The sequence below is a fragment of the Protopterus annectens genome, chromosome 3.part0, assembly GCF_019279795.1.
Source record: "Protopterus annectens isolate FY-2018-M chromosome 3.part0, PAN1.0, whole genome shotgun sequence".
Classification (NCBI taxonomy): Eukaryota; Metazoa; Chordata; order Ceratodontiformes; family Protopteridae; genus Protopterus; species Protopterus annectens.
Window position 1 is genome coordinate 1,474,356,945 of NC_056731.1, and position 17,323 is coordinate 1,474,374,267.

The following is a 17,323-nucleotide window of genomic DNA, read 5'->3' on the forward strand; positions in this document are numbered from 1 at the left end:
GAAAACAATGTATTTTTGTTTGAAGATCAATTTTATGCACAAAAGGTTGGCGTGGCAATGGGCGCAGCTTGTGCCAACAGCTACGCCAACCTTGTGTTGGTACAATGGGAGAGAGACATATTATTTCAAGCTGAGGGCTTCTCTTAACATATCTTATGGTATGTAAGATTTGTTGATGATATTTTTTTGTTGTGGAGAGGGTCAGTTGAGAGTCTCATGCAGTTTATAGAGTTCCTACATCAGTCTACAGATTTTTTAAGATTTACTTTTAAATATTCTTTTGATGAAATTGAATTTCTTGATGTTAAACTGAACAAAACTGATTTGAATAGCCTAGTAACTAGTATTTATAGGAATCCCACAAGAAAGAATAATCTGCTCCATAGAGATAGCATACATCCTAGGCATGTTACCCGAAATGTTGCTAAGGGGCAGGTGTACAGGGTCATGAGACTCCGTAATAATGACAAACAGCTTGCAGATGCCCTGGAGACCTTAAAAATGGATTTTCTAGATAGAGGTTACAAGGAAAAGGATATTGACAGTTGTATTACTGATGCATATAAGGAGAGAGGGGGCAAATGCAGGCCATATTACGCTGCTGCACCTAACACTGAAGCCATAGCTACAGAACAAAGGACAGGATTGATTAGGTATCCTCTCACATATTCTTCTGATGTTAGTAGTATATGTGATATTGTCAAAAGGAACTGGGGCATTTTGGATACTGTAAATGAATTAAGAAATGCCATAGATACTGTTCCACACTTTTCTTTTAAAAATAACAGATCCTTGAAAAGGCATCTGTGCTACAATACTTCTACTTTTAACAAGGTTTTACAGTCAGAGAGGCATGGTACTTTTAAATGCAGGAATTTCACAGCCTGCAAGTTTATACACTCTAGTCCTACTTACATGCACCCTAATATGCACTTTAAAATAGACACAAACTTTTATGCTGATTGCAGGACTAAGAACATTGTTTATTTTAGTTACTCCACTTTCTGCCATGCTTTTTATGTAGGCATGAGTAACAGACAACTCAAAGACAGGGTGCTGGAACATTAGAGAGACATTAGAAAAAAGAGATGCACCAATGCCCTTGCTAAGCATATTACGTGCCATAGACAGAAACATAATTTTAAATTCCTTGTGCTAGAGATCATTCCTGAGAGTTTACGAGGGGATGATCTTAGGAATCGCACAGAATCTGCAGAGCAAAAATGGATTCTGTCTCTTAATGCTGATAAAATACCAGGTCTTAATGAAGTTGTTTCTCTTAAGCCTTTTTTAAAAGCTAGACCTCTCAAACACTGAGTATAGGATTGTTTTCTATACATATCTTTTACATTTATTTCTTATCTTTTTTATATGTTTCATTTGCCTGCTTTCTTGTTGTGACATTTTTCTCTTAGATAATTGATGCTTTTATCACTGCTTTAATTGACTAATTAACTTATGGTATTTAACTGCATTTGTTACTAGTTTAGAACAGTCAGATGTGGTGAGAGCACACTGTGAAAGGGCTTACTCTCTTTTGTGTGCATTAAAGTTTATTGTTTTACCTTCAGCTGTGTTAGCTTCGGTACTTTTTTGTTTTTCTTAGTAGTTAATTGTTACTGTACCAATCTATTTTTATTCTCAGCATACTTTTTACAAATTAGAGATTGTGTCAAGTCCTCCAAAGCTAAATACAAAGCAAACATAGCCTCCCTATCTAAGGTTAATCACAAGGCATTCTTTAACTACATCCAAAATCTAAAAGGAAATACCCAGTCATGCACTAAACTGGTTGTGGATGGCATTACCCATATTGAACTGTAGGTAATAGCCAACCTGCTAGCTGACAGATTTGGAGCAAACATCACCCTTCTGTCACTTCCAGTCATCCCTGAAAGTATACCTGCCACCATTCCTCAGCCTAACATCTCAAGAGAGCAGGTCATCTCAGCACTTTCCAAGGCCAAAAAGATGGCATAAATGGGACCAGACAACATCCAAAGTTGCAATTTAAACAACTTAAAACATGACCTAGCAGACTCCCTTAGATCCCTGTTTAACCACGGCCTGCTAACTGGCTATGTTCAAGCAGAATGGAGGACAGCAACCATAATCTCTCTGCACAAAGGGGGACCAGCAACCAACCCTGGGAATTATATGCCCATAAGCTTGACTATCCTCTTCTGTAAGACTATGTAAAGAATCACTATGGACCTTATTAACAAGGATATAGGCAATCTCCAAACTCTAGATCCAACACAAGACCCTGGACAAGGGAAATACTGTGCATACTACCTATCATAATCTAGCCAAGGAATTTGACACAATACCCCATTCAGTTATTATGGAGAAACTCTCCAAATTAGGAATTAACCCCTACATTACCAGATGGGTAGCCATCCTGCTCAACAACATGACACATACTGGAAAAGTGGGTGAATTTACCTCTAGCAAAAGACCAGTCACCAGTGGCATACCAGAGGGTAGTGTGCTGGGCTCCTTACTTTTCAGAATTTATTTCTCACAAGTCCAGACAAACTTGGATGGATTGTGGCTGACGAATTTTGCTGAGGATTGCAAATTGGGTGCAATCACTGAGTTCCGCAATGATGTTAATATACTGCAGACAGAGTTAATGTAGACAAATGATTGGTGCCAAATGCACAGGTTAAAACTAAATGCAAAAGATGAATTATTATTCCATTTGGAAAAGCTGACATCCCTGCTAATTACATTATAGACAGCACCCTCCTAATTGTAGACCCAGTGGTACATGATCTGGGTACTCAGTTTGATAGCAACCTGAACTTTGACCACTACATATCCACAGTAGTAAGGAAATCCTTCCTATGTGACACATCTTGTAAGTAAAGGCATTGCATCTAGATCTAAGGATGTTATAATTCCATTATACTCAGCCTTCATCAGATCAATAATTGAGTACAATGCTCTCTTTTACATGTATCTCACCAGATACCTGCAATCATTGGATAAACCACAAAGATTTCTCACCAAGTAATTACAGGGTACACAAAACAAGTCTTACATGGAAAGACTGATAGCCCTGTCACTGTATTCTGTCTTCTACAAGTTGCTAAAGGGAAATTTGTGCCTGGCTTACAGGGCAGTCTCTAGCCCAGCCCTGATGGAAATGTTACACATTTGTAAATCAAACTGCAGGAGGGTCATCACTCTGTGGATCTTAACCTAGCCCCTGACATGAACAGATTATAATGGAGAGATAAAAACACTTCCCAGAAACTGCCACTTCTCTGGAACAAGCTTCCAATTCATGTGAAACAGAGACCCCCCCCAACCCTCTTCAAATGCAACCTAGATCAATGGATGGGTGACTGTAAATTCACTCCTGGGGTGGCACTCATGTCTCCCATGGACAGGAAGCTATTATTATCTACCATAGGCCATTACCTCTGTGAACTTGAATGGCAGATAGCTAATTGGTTCTTTGGCTGTCCTGATGTAATTATAGCCACAAGGCCCACCCCTGAAAGTAAAATAGTTACCACTGGTGTATGAAAGGATTTACTTATATTAATCCGAAAGCCAGTGTTCCTGGTTTATAGGTACCTAATTTTGTAGATGACTGTAAACTGAGTGTTGCTATCCATTCATTCACTGACTCAAACTTATACTGATCTTCTCAAGCAAATATCTGACAAAAGCTCTGCACTCTTCTTTAGTAAATAAAATATTTAAACATCATACTGTATAGGTGACACACCTGTCCAATTAAATACTATCATAATAGATTTAAGCATTCTTGTGGATAACTTCCTTATCTTTTGATGTCTTCATACTAGATTGAAAATCCTTCTATATGGCTCAGCTAATTTTTAAGGACATCCATTCTACATCAAGAGAAGTCTTAATCTCCCTTTATTTATCTCTTTTAAAACCCACTAATGAATATAATGTGTTTGCTGAAGCAAATTACTCAAACTTAGGAGATCTCTAAGTTTTTAAACTGAAAAGCCCAGTGACATCAGGGCTATCACTTATCCAGATATACTGGCAGTCACCTCCATGTACTCAAGTCTTTTAAAGAGTGCACCATTGTGATCTATGTCTAATATTTGGAGTCATGAAACATCTATTCCTCATTTTCCCAATGCTTCACAGAACAAATGGCTCCTCAAATACCTGGTTAAAAGACCTAAATATTCTTCAACAAATAAATAAGACAAATTCTTATGACAAATTCATAGCCTAACATATCCACTACCTCTGCAACAAGCTTCCACTACTTGACACACAGAGTAGAACCATCACCACCTTCAAGGTAAATGTAAATCGGTAGCATTACATTCTCTTCTGTTCTATTATCTGTTGCTCCCTCAAACCCTTATAATTATCTGTAGACTGCTTGTCTAGTACTTTTCTAAGAACCTATGAATTGTGTTGTTTTATATTGTATACTCACTGACTAATGGTGGTACCAATACAGGCAGGGTCAGGACTGACATCAGCACCAATGTGTTGCTGCTGCTGGTGATGATGCTGAGACAAGGGTTAAGTTACATCCAGATGGTACACAGGCACTGGCTGTCTCCCTCTGTGGTGATTATCCACCTATTGTTCAAAGGGAAGGGACAGACTCATTTATACCTGAATTTCAGGGTACATAGTATAAATGTTCACTATTCCCACTGTGTGGATGATTTGTGACTGAGACAATCTCCACTGGAACCCTTATGTTTGCTACAGTAGAAGGGTGTACTCCATTTGATTTGGGTATCCTCACAATATACCATCCTAGCACGGTATCCCAGCACAATGACATGTCCCTGATGGACCCTGATATGGGGAAGGTTTTAGGAATAAATCATCAGAGGTATATGGCTATCATACCAAAATGGAAATGATTGTTGTGGTGCATGGCTTCCATGAGGATGTCAGTTAGCAAGACTAATGACTTGGTGAGACCATGAAGACCAAAAAAGATTTAATTCTAGGCCACATGAGGACAATGATGGCGCATTACTTGAACAGCCACCTATACATGGAAGATATGAAGTGTCACCATCATTGTCCTGTCCAGAAGTGTGTTCTGCAGTAATGCGTGAGTAAATATATAGTCATGTGAAAAGGCAAACAAAAGTCATATGCTCTACTCCTGCATGCTTAGGGATGTCTCACTCCACCACCTCTTTTTGTGGGTGGTGATGACTGTTGTATCCATGAGCAAGAGACATTTTGCCCTTACAATGTTACACGACTTACTGCATTCCTAATGTTCTCAATTTTTATGATTTGCAACCTTCTTTTAGAACTGTTCATTTTCATTTCATAATACACTTACTAAACTATGCTTCTTCATCTGTATGTCATTATATAGTAAGCATCGTTCACTCATTATATAGTAAGCATCGTTCACTCATTATATAGTAAGCATCATTCACCAAGTCCCACATTGCTTTCCTTGCTGCTCAATAGCACAAGCTGGTGCTATGCATTGTAACATAACTGTGCATTGTCACTTATCGTGCAAAGACACGCTGTGTACTACACAAGTTGATTATCAATGCCAGACTTATTTTTATTCTGTTTGTAAAATGAGAGCCATCTGTTTGCATAAGCATGTGTGAACCTTGTCTCATGAAACGTACAGCTGCGCTTAGGAACATGAACTCTTCTGCAGCAGGAGACTTGTGCAGTAAGCAGTTGGATATGTGATTCACTTAAATTATATTTGTTTACTGGGGTAAAGTACTGATCTCCATAGACCTTTTCAAACTCAGTCTAAGAGTACTGTCTGGTTAAGTAATTTGGGCAGAGTCAGACAGCTAGGCAATGTAGATTGAGGGCATCAAACCCTAGGCTATTGAACCACAGGAAACATCTTGTTTACAGTTCCTTAATCCTGTGCCTCAATTGCCAGAACTTGAAATGTCATAAAAGGAATTCTGATACTATAGTAGAAGCACCAGTAAAACAGAACAATAACGCAAGTAATAGTGGCTAGGATAGTTGGTGAATGAGCATGGATCTGAATTTGGTTGACATGTACCCCCAATGCAGTATAGTTGGGGACAGATATGCAGTACTAGAAAGAAGTAGCATGAAAAACAAAATAAGTGTGAAGAGTACAAAATTCAAACTTAAATTAACCTAACTATTCAAGAGTAGCATAATATGTCCAACATAAATATGCCATAAATAATGATAAGCAGTTTAGGACCAAAAGTTAAAATGTATATAAAAAGTGAAGTCAGACACGCACACCGGCCCTTGATACAATATCCACACTTTGAGACAGTTACATGCACACATAAGTGAAAAAGAAGAAAAAAAAATAACAGATGTACTTAATTCAAGTATTACTATAAGCTAGCTTATATAACCACCTTTATTCTGCGAAAATGTCACTGGCTATGACTCAAGAAAGTATCCTGCATCATCTTTCATTCTTAAGTTTTGGGGAATAAGGGTGAGTGAGCTTCATCCTGCACAGAGAGCATGATGTATACATTACTAGTCAGTATGCTTTGTGCACTTACCACCTAGGTGCTTCTCTGGAAATTAATTCTACTGAAAGTAGAGGTGGAAATCACATAATGCATAGTATGAAATTAATTCACAGAATTCAAAGGACTTACAAGGCAATTAAATATATTAATGCCTTGGAAATACCCACACTCAGGCTGTGTCCCCCCTTCTCAAGAGAGCTTGGCCAGGGGTAAATTTGTGGGTACCCATCCTTTTACCAGGTTCTGTCTGAAGGATGATAATATGCCACATTGCTTAACCTTTGCTGCAAATGTATTACAGAGATGGGTAATGTGGGATGTAATGAATCTATCTCTCCATCACATTGCCTGTGGAAATCTAGGTCCATGGTTCTGGTGTTTGTGGAGCTATTAGATGTGTAAACACAGGAGATAAAGTATGACAGGACCTCTAATGACATGATAGGCAAAGTGCAGATCATTCTCAAGAGCCAATAATATGCTAAGTTAAGGGGAAAAGTGTCTATCTTCTATTGGTAGCTAATGGTCCTTAAGCATGTTATCTTCTGGGTTAGGAACCATTGGGGCCTCTCTAGTTGTTTGATATGCCTAGTGTGGTATATCCTGAAGGGACACAGTACTCATAATTTGGTGTGGTCAATACTGAATTTAATGACTTCTTTAGATCTGAGAGATTTCTCCTTGGCTATCAGTTATACTGATTACAAGGACTTTCTGAATACAATTGCCACATGATAATTGAAACCAAGGAAATTTTCACTCCAGTTCCAAGGCTATATTCTCAATTTTAGTGGGGTATCATCTATACTATATGCTGAGGGTGGGGATTGTTTGCCAAATGCTATTATACTATACATTTCCTTGTTTAACTTGAGCCCACTTTCAGTACACCAGGAATTTACTAGGATTAGTTCTTTCTGATAGGTGCAGGTGTGTCAGAGTGGGGTCTTAACAGTAAAACTCACTTTGCAGTCATCTGCTGACTTATTTAGCCAGTGGTCATAGTCCTCTGTCTGAAGATCAGGGAAGTAAATGTCAAAAACAAGGGGTTCTAACACAGAGCTCAGAGGAACACCAATGATTTCCTTCATGTTCTCAGATGAAGCAACTACCGTACAAGCTATATGGGTTCTATAGAATTTGTCAACACCTATATTAAATTATCACTTAAGACAAAGGCAAACATAGTAAAGAAAACAAATCATATTAACATTTTTTTCTATTTAGATACATTACGCATCACATCTTTTCTTTTTTATAACTATCATTGGTCTAACAGTACATAAATTGCATATTTCCTACCTCCCCTTAATCCACACACTTCCTGAAGATTATTCTGCATGTATTGCTAATTTGCATATTCCCTTTTCTAAAGATTCCTTTTCCAGTTCTTTTATGTCTTTTATAATATCCAATACTTCAAATACACTTGCTTTGGACTTTGATTTCCATTTTCCTTTTCTCTGGCAGCCAAAACAAGTACACCTAAAAAGTCCTTACTATATATAGGTAATTCAGATCCTGTGTCCCAGCTCAAATTAATTATTTCCTTAGTTAGAACCATTTGCTCACCCAGTATTTACTAGCCATCTTTGTATGTATGGGATCTATTTTTAGATTGCTTATCTTTCTCATTTGTCTGCATGGAGAATAATATCAAATGCTTTGGAAACATCAAGATAAGTTGTGTGAACAAAGTGACAACTTTCCATAACATGGTTGACTCTCTTGAAGTCAACAAAAGTTGTTAGGCAAGATCTCCCTGTGATAAAACCAAGCTGTTAAGAGTCAAACCTAATAAGATTTTTAACATCATACTAGATGATATCAGTTACAATGGATTCACTTTATATCCTGGAAATACTGAAATGTCAAAATTCAGCATTTCCGAAGTTATAAAGTCAAATTTTTGAAACAGCGCGGAATTCAAAATCGTGCACACAGGAGATTTTGAATTCTGCGCTACTACTTCACACACACACACACGCACACACACATACACACACACACACACACACACACACACACACACACACACACACACACACACACACACACACACACACACACACACACGCCATCCTCCCCACACACAAACACAAGCTCTCTACTACATAAAAGCAGGAGGGCTAGCCCCCCTGCACCTCACATGTGGGGGTCTGCACCCCCACACCCCCCTACTTAAATATTCTAACTCCAAGGTTGCACTTCACACAAATACACACACAACACCACCACACAAACTACATTCTGCTCGCGCACACACATCACAGCAACAAAACACACTAACACACAACACAGCCCCTACCCAACACCCTTAACACACACACACACACACACACACACACACACACACACACACACACACACACACACACACACGCACACACACGCACACACACGCACACACATGCACACACACACACACATACCTACCTGAATCCGTAACCACAGCAGAACCTCAGAAGTGTGAAATTCAAAACTTCCATTATTCGAGGTTTTGACATTTGCACTTCTGAGCTTTCTCTCTTTTCAGGATTCCACTTTATGGGCATGAAATACTGAGTTTCAACATTTCAGTATTTCGAGCTTCTAAAGTGAATCCCAATTACAATACATACATACCTTTACGGATCAGGATCACCAGACTTATAGGGACATAATTACAGGGGGTCCATGGAAGGGCCACCATTTGGGCGGTATCATCACCATAATCTCTCAGAACTAAAGAGAAATTCTGTAGCTAAGCTCTGCTTAAACAGTTTATGGAGTTGTTTAAAAATGGCATGTTTATTTATTAAATATCCAGTTGCATTGTTACATCCCACAGAGGATGTTGTTTTGGTCTCTGATAGCACTTTCTGATCATTTTCCTTGGTGATAATACATGGTGTAAGAGATTCTGGGATAGGTGGAATTTGGATAGATGGTCCAAGGTAAAATAAACACTGGATTTTTAGCAAATATATTGAATATGCCTGTGTCTTTTGGTTTGTAGTTGCTGATGCAATTTAGAGCAAATTATGGGCATTGTTTGTATTGTTTCCTTATGTACCTATCAAAGGATTTGTAATTATTTTCAGCTTTAGTAGCTATATGAAGTTGGTGGGCTGCTTTATTATTCTTAATAGATATGTTTTTTTTCAATTCCCTATTAATATTTTGATGCTGTCCTTGTCATGCAGAGTTTTGGTCTGGTGTACAATTTCAAAATTTATTTTTCTCTTGCTGTAAAGTTTGTTTATGTCAGTGGACCACCAGGGTATTTTTTTTTTAATTTCCCATTATTTATGTTTGCATGTATTCAGCTTCATTCAAGACTGACAACTCTATGAATTTATCTAAATGAACACAGAATACCTTTATTTAGCTTACTTCTACTGTACTGAAATATTCAGATTTTGAGCTTTCATCACTGATGTGTCTGGTGTTTGCCCATTTAAAATCCTCATATTATAAGGACCAGATCTAGAATATTGTGTCATCTTGTGGGTTTATTAATTATCTGTTCCAGGGAGAATTTATTGATTAAGGCAAAGGACTTCTGTGCATATCCTATGGTGGATGTATAGGTGTTTCATTTAATAGAGGGTCTCCAACGATAATGGAATTCTTGGTAATAAGGGTTTTTTGAATCCTTCTGATCATCAGGGGACATTGAAGATGTCCTCTAACAGACTATAAGTTGGTCCTTGCTTAGGGTGATCTGCAAATCTTTGAGCTCTGCTTGTGGATCTCTGTGAATTTACCTTGAGGTAATGCAATCTTTAACAAATATAAAAATATCACCAGAGTAGCTGTTAGGTCTGAAATCATGGTAGATACAAAACTGAGGTATGGAGAGAGTACTTCCTTTATACGTAAACCTTGCGTCAGAAATTACATGAATATGGATGCTTTTCAGCTGCAAGAGTGCCACAAGATTTGATAAAGTGTTGCTGAGACTTTTGGCATTGAGAACAGCTATGTTAATGTGCAATCAGTGATACATTACGTGTACCTTGGGCCCTGTGCAGTTTTCAATGTATGCCCCCCACATACCTTTTCTTTTTTAGGCCACACATAAATGCTCATGTTCTTTTGAGTTCACCTTCACGATTTAAGACAAGTCAAACTGCTGTCATTATAATCTATCAATTTTCACTATCCATCAATGGCAGTCACTTGAGAGTGTATACCTAAAATGTCTCGCTATGACACCAGTAAAATATTTCAAATTGCTTAACACAAATGCAGACTAGTCCTGCAAACCCAGAATAATAACTGTTTAAAATGATCATGGCAGCTAGAGTCAACCTTTGCCATCCATAGACATTAGCCATACCTACCATTTATAACCTTATTGTTGACTGTGTATACCTCAAATCCCTGTCCATGATAAAATATATAATTACAGACACACTAATGTATTCACAAGTTTGTTTTATAAAAACACACATCAATCTATGCATTTATGTTTTATTCACACAAATTCACACTGGTCCTCCAAACCCAGACTATTTAAACTGAGCAAAGAAGAGGGTAAAGCTATTTTCATACACATGCAGCTCTTACCTCTACACAGTGGTTTTAACCACTTTATTGTTACGTCTCATCAAACTGTGATAAAACAAAGAGCTCTCAATGTCTTAGCAAAAGAATCAGAGACACGGTCAAAAAAGAATGAGAAGTATAGGTCCATAATCAGAGACATATTTCTGTTATTTATTTATAAGCTATCAGAAAAACATTTTGCATTAGCACACATTTTTGAGGGGTATGAAGTCTAAAACTTAAATGTCTTTTATTATTACTTAGTGTCCACAATCTTAACAATTTGCTAGAAATCACAAATTTTATGAGGAAAATATTAAAAACATGTTGCAAAATCAGGGACATTGTGCAAAATCAGGCACAGTTCAGAGCTACACAGTTTCAGTTTTATTCCATATAAAGAGTCGCCACAAATTTACATTAGTCCAGCAAAGCCAGCCAGCCAGCTAACTGTACAAATGGCCAGACAATAATGTACTCTCACTGAAATTCAGACCACCTCAGCCAGCAAGTATTACCACCTTATTGAGTTCAAGTCATCTGGCTTTAATAAAAGTAAAAATCTCAAGCTCAAGAATCAGGGGCAAAGCCAACAAATAATGAGGGATTAAAGGCTCATAATTAAGGACACATTTTAAATATTTCTCTTATCTACTTAAACAGTCATTAAAGTAGCAGATTTTGTTTTGGCATACATTTTCCAAAGGATACCAAGTCAGAAAAGTTAGATATTTGTCATCATTTAATAACTGCAATGTAGCACAGACCAAAAACATAAGGCAAATTCAAGAGACAGTCTGGAAAAGCAGGATAATTTCAATTCTGTTTCACAAAGAAAACTTTGCAAGAGAGCGAATATTCAAACTTATTTCACATAAATGAACAGTCATAACTTCCACAAGTTTCTTTCATCTACAGACTCCATTATTTAATCACTATAAATCACGATGATATATCTAGCTGTTTCCTAGCATTAAACATTCCCTCATAATACACTGCTTCATCTTGTTTAAAACTTTAATAAAAACTTGCTAAAAAAATGAAAATAATGCCCTCATGTTACCATGATCTGCACTTTCGAAACAGCAGTCTGCAGCTCTGTAATACACTTTCTTGCTTTCTGCTCACTGCTTTTCTAATCAAGGAAATGCAAACCAAATGCATTATTTATTAAGAATACTTTCTAATAAATATCCATGGCAAATGATATTGAATAAAACAGAATCATATTAACTCATCCAAAAAGCTATTTGTTTAAGCATGCAGAAACAGTTACAAGCTATGCTGTGAACTTATCATTTGAAGTCGGTAAATAGCCAACATGTTCCCTCTTTGTTCCACACTTTTTGAGGTAGTGCTGCACATACTGGAGATGGAAGGTTTTGTAAGATAGGGTTACAAATTTTGGAGATGGAAGGCTGAGAGCTATGCTCTCATCTGTCCCTGCCGTGTCCCTGATTTATGCAGAATGTATCTGATATATGTATATGTTACCTAATATTTTTGCATTCCTTATAAAAGATTTTCTTGTAAATCACTAAGGATTACTGTCAGTCAATAATGCTTCTTCATACTTCTTATTCTTCAGAAAGAACCACATTGCACACTTAGAATATTTTGCAAGTGAATAAAAATAAAAAAAAAATGCCATTGACTTTGAACATTTGTTACCTACATTTTCTGGCTTGTCCATTATTTTTTGCAAAGAAGCTGAAAGGTATGCACAAAGGTTAATCACTTTCATCTAAAACACATTACACTCATGCTACACTTCTTTAATGTAAATAAGAAGCCAACTATTGTGCTAAAGCACTTAAAATTTAACTTAGTTTAACTAGCTTTAGGTATTTTAATGATAATGGTTATACCATTGTACTTACTTCATGGCTGCAGACATTCAAACCCCCAGAAGCTCAAATCAATCTTCCAACTACTCTATAGCAGTCAGATACCATCTCTATCCTTCAGAAAAGGTAATGCTCCCTCACCATTTGTCAGTTTTTCACCTGTACAATGCACCTCCACCTTTCCCCTTTGTCCCAGTCTGTGTGACCCAAGTGTTCATCTTTATATGTTTTTCAAGATTTAATTTTTTCCCCTGTAACATTATATATTATGCTTGGTTAACTTGGAGCTTAAGTAGACCAGTTAATTGCAGGCACATACTGCAATTATGCAAACAGTCAGCCACTGAAACATAAACAAATATTCACCGTGCCATTTGAATACTTTATAAGACTTACAAAAATAAAGTTAAGGAGTCTTGCATTAACTATTTATTTATTTATTTTTATTTATTTTATTGTGTTTTATTTTATTTAATTTTGTTTTATCTGACATTTGATTACCAGGAAAATCTAACTGAGCATACATTATGTTTTCAGCAGAGGTCCTGGGAGAAATGCTCCATAAACAAAATATAGATTTACATGATAATGACAGTTAAAATAAATACAGTCATTTTGTAAGGTGATACAGATGAAAAAATAACAATTATAAAGTAGAATGAATTTGAATCTCACTTAGATGATACACAATGGGATAGAAAAATAAATCAATAAAGCATATAATTACAATATGTGAATGCAGTTCAAGCGAATTAATTCTAGATAGTATAGCACAAGATGTAATAATTAGAAGAGACAGGTAGGATAGCGACTAGAGGGGATAAATGTATGGATGAAGGAAGTGAGGATGCAGTCAAGTGATGAGATATAATTAGAAGAAAAGTACAGCTGGAAAGACAGGGAAGGAGATAGGAAAAATAGGGGTAGTGTAGGAGTGAGGTGGTGATAGATCAGGAAAATGTAGAGGATGAGGAAAATAATAGAATGGAAAGGCTGGGGAAAAATATTACATTTGTTCTGCTGTAATGGGACCTATTCATTCATGGGCCCCAGAAGGCAACTTGAATTGCTTTTGCTCCAAACCACTACTGGGATCAATTTGAGGTTTGATATGTTTGTTATGTTGAAATGTCAATTAACTAGACTCTGTATAAAAAAGGTACTGTGTGGGTGCAGGTCATTGTCCAGCATGCAAAGGTCTTGGAATTTGAGGAGCAGACCATCCTATGAGAAGGACGGTGGGCTATCAGTCATCTCATTCCATGCTGAGCTATCTTGGATCCCACTAGAAAAGCTCCAACTATCCATCCAATTTTTGAAGCAAATTGTCCTTTCCTTGTACCTAGACACCATTCTTGGAGAAGGAAAGATTCCACTTAAGACTTACTTGCATTTGTCACAAGCATGGAAAGTTCTGAAACACCTCTTTGCATGACTCTTAGGGTTTTGCATCCCAGTTCATTCAATCCTGCATGGACTATCACCATGTCATGTTCCCACATAGAATGGGTATTTAGGGTCCTTGTAGTGTTACAGATCATGGCACCAGAAAGACAGCTAACAGTAATCCTATTCTCATCCAACTCATGAGTGGGGAATCTCTATGACTAATAAGCAAGCCACCAATCACTAAAACATCCTTCTTAGTAGATGGGTTAGGAGTATCAGATTGCAAGTAATCTGACCTTTGGTTTCTTACTGATATAGGTGTGCATGGGGAGATGATGATGAAGATTTCAACTGGAATTTGTATTTTTCATTCTAGGAGGCTTTTATGGAGAATTTTATGGCCTTGTTGTCTGACATTTTTAATATTATTTAGTTGAGAAAGTGAGGAGATATATGTTTGTGTATGTGTGTGTGTCTGTGTAATACTTACTATGCATGGTTTTATGTGAAGTAGATGCTTCAAGTAAATATTTGTACCTCTCACCAATAGTCAGTCATGCTGAGTTTGAGTTTGCTTTTGGTGAGAATAAGTGTAACTCCTACATTGCATGAGGAGATCAAGCACTAAGAGGGTGGAGAAGGGAAACACATCAGCTGACAGCTCATAGTGTCCTGTGGTTTAATAAGTTACTACATAATTAGTTTTTGGAGAGTAACATTGGCTATATTTTTTGCATTAAATTATGTGGATTTTTGGAAATGTGTATCAAGGATATTTATCTGTACTTAGTAAATTACTGTATCAAAAACAATTAGAGGGCTGGAAAAATAGGAGACTAAATAACTAGAAAGTTTTGGTTTGCTTTAATAAAAGCAGCTACCTGCACTCCAGTGCCAGTCTATGATAATATCTGGTGCATTTTCTCAGATAGGGTGGAGATTTCAGAAGCAAAGGCCATTGACCAGTCTCAATCAGTGGTGGAAGTGTATCCCAAAGCAGAGAATAATCATATGCACTACACCTGTGGGGATTCCACACCCCAAAATGGATAGAATAAGCAAAATTTCTGGGAGGAAAGTGCTGCTACTAGGTTAATAGGTTAACTGTCAGACTGAATCATCTGCATCTACATAACAATTTCTTATGATGTAGAGCATTGAACATTCAATAAAATGGTGGCTATTCCTTTTGATGTCGATATCCTTATATGAAGTGAATACTGCCTTCAACATTTTGTGCATGCAGTGAATGTTTCCTACCACTGAAGGGAACACAGGAAAACAGGAACATAAAAACAATATCAGGCAAGTGATCACAGGGGCCATAACATGACTAGCCATATACACTTTTAAGTAAACAACTTAAAAGCTTTCGCCTCCATTTTCAAGCTCGTAAAAGTACTCACATTCCAAATTGAACAGGGTCATACATGATAACCTTGATGTAAACTTTTGTGTACCCATCCAGTCATCAAAACTTGTTGTAAAGGTAACTAAAATTGTACTCTGCTTTACTTGAAATAGTAAGTAGTAAGGTAATATATTTACAATCTGTCAGCCCTAATATTAAGTACTGGTGCAATTGATACATATCAATTTAAACCTGGAGGAAAAGTAACACAAAAGTCTAAGCTGCCACATACATTCTCTATAAGCGAGCACTTCCAGCCCCCCTCCCCCGGGATTAATGCTGATAGTTTCTAAACTCCCAAAGGAAAACAGTTTAAAACCAAAACAGCCTGTAGAATGTTTGTATAATGCATTGGTTTCTTTGTGATTTGCAGTATTATAGATGTGTTCATAAATTCTTGTTTTAAGTGATCTTTCAGTTGTACCTATATAATATGCTGGGCATTGACCACACTTTGCTAAACAAACAACCATGGATGTATTGTAGTTACCTTGCTGAAAGATGACATGACTTTTAAGAATGGTGTCCAGTGTAAGGGTTTCCATCTCTGTAATGTATGAACACTATTTGCAACAACCACAAGAATATGTCCCCACTTCTTGGGGTAAAAATCACTGAAATTTTATTTTCAAATACTTGTTTGAAATTTTTGATTGTTTTAGTAATAAATGTTGGAGCTATCCCCACCATATTATGAAAGTCTTTATTAACTTTAAAGATGTTCCAGTTACACTTAACTATATCTCTAATCTCACTGGAAAAATGATTGTGTTGGATGGTAAATACTTTTTCATATTTCACATCCCTAGTATCTTCGGGTGGCTTACTGAGCCCTAGACCTAAAAGGAGTTTGAATCCCTCCCAACCATCATATGCATCTTTGATCAAGTTATTAACTAGATTCTCTGGATACCCCCTTACAATAAAAATATGTCTAGGTTTCATAAGTTCATGCCACACTTCTTCATAGTGGGATGCCATTCTTGCAACATGAGTAGCATGACCTTTTACTAAACTTGTCTTTTGAAAAAAAAAAAGGATAACAACTAAAAAAAGTGTAAGTAGGCCTTGCAGAAAGTTTCTTTTTTATAAATATTTAATTTCAACCCCTGTCTTGTGTGAGATATCAAGGTATCCAGATAACTAATATTTTCCTCATGCCAGCTGTAGGTGAACTTTAAATACTGGGTGGTACTATTCAGATGGGTGAGGAAGGAATTTATTTCATCCTCTGTGCCATCCAAGAAGATAAAGATGTCATCTAAAAATCTAACCTACAAGTGGAGGTTCTTAAACAAAACTTGTAGTAAATACATGCTGGTGTTCCCACCCTAATAGCACATTATTGGTGAAAACTGGGGCACATGCTGTGCCCAAGGCAACACCTTTAATTTGTTAAAAGTACTTGCCTTCAAAAAATATACAATTATTTTCCAAATATCAGTGACATGAATTCCACCAATAAAGAAACTCTATCATGACACAGTGAAGAAAACCTATGGTGAGTACTGTGGAACATTTCTAGTCCTTCATGGTTTGGAATGACAGAAAACAAATCAATGACATCTATTGTTAAGAAAATTATTTTTTTTTCCAATAACTATTCTTTAGGTGTCCCCAAGAAATCCCATGACTCTTTTATAAGGTGAAGTGTT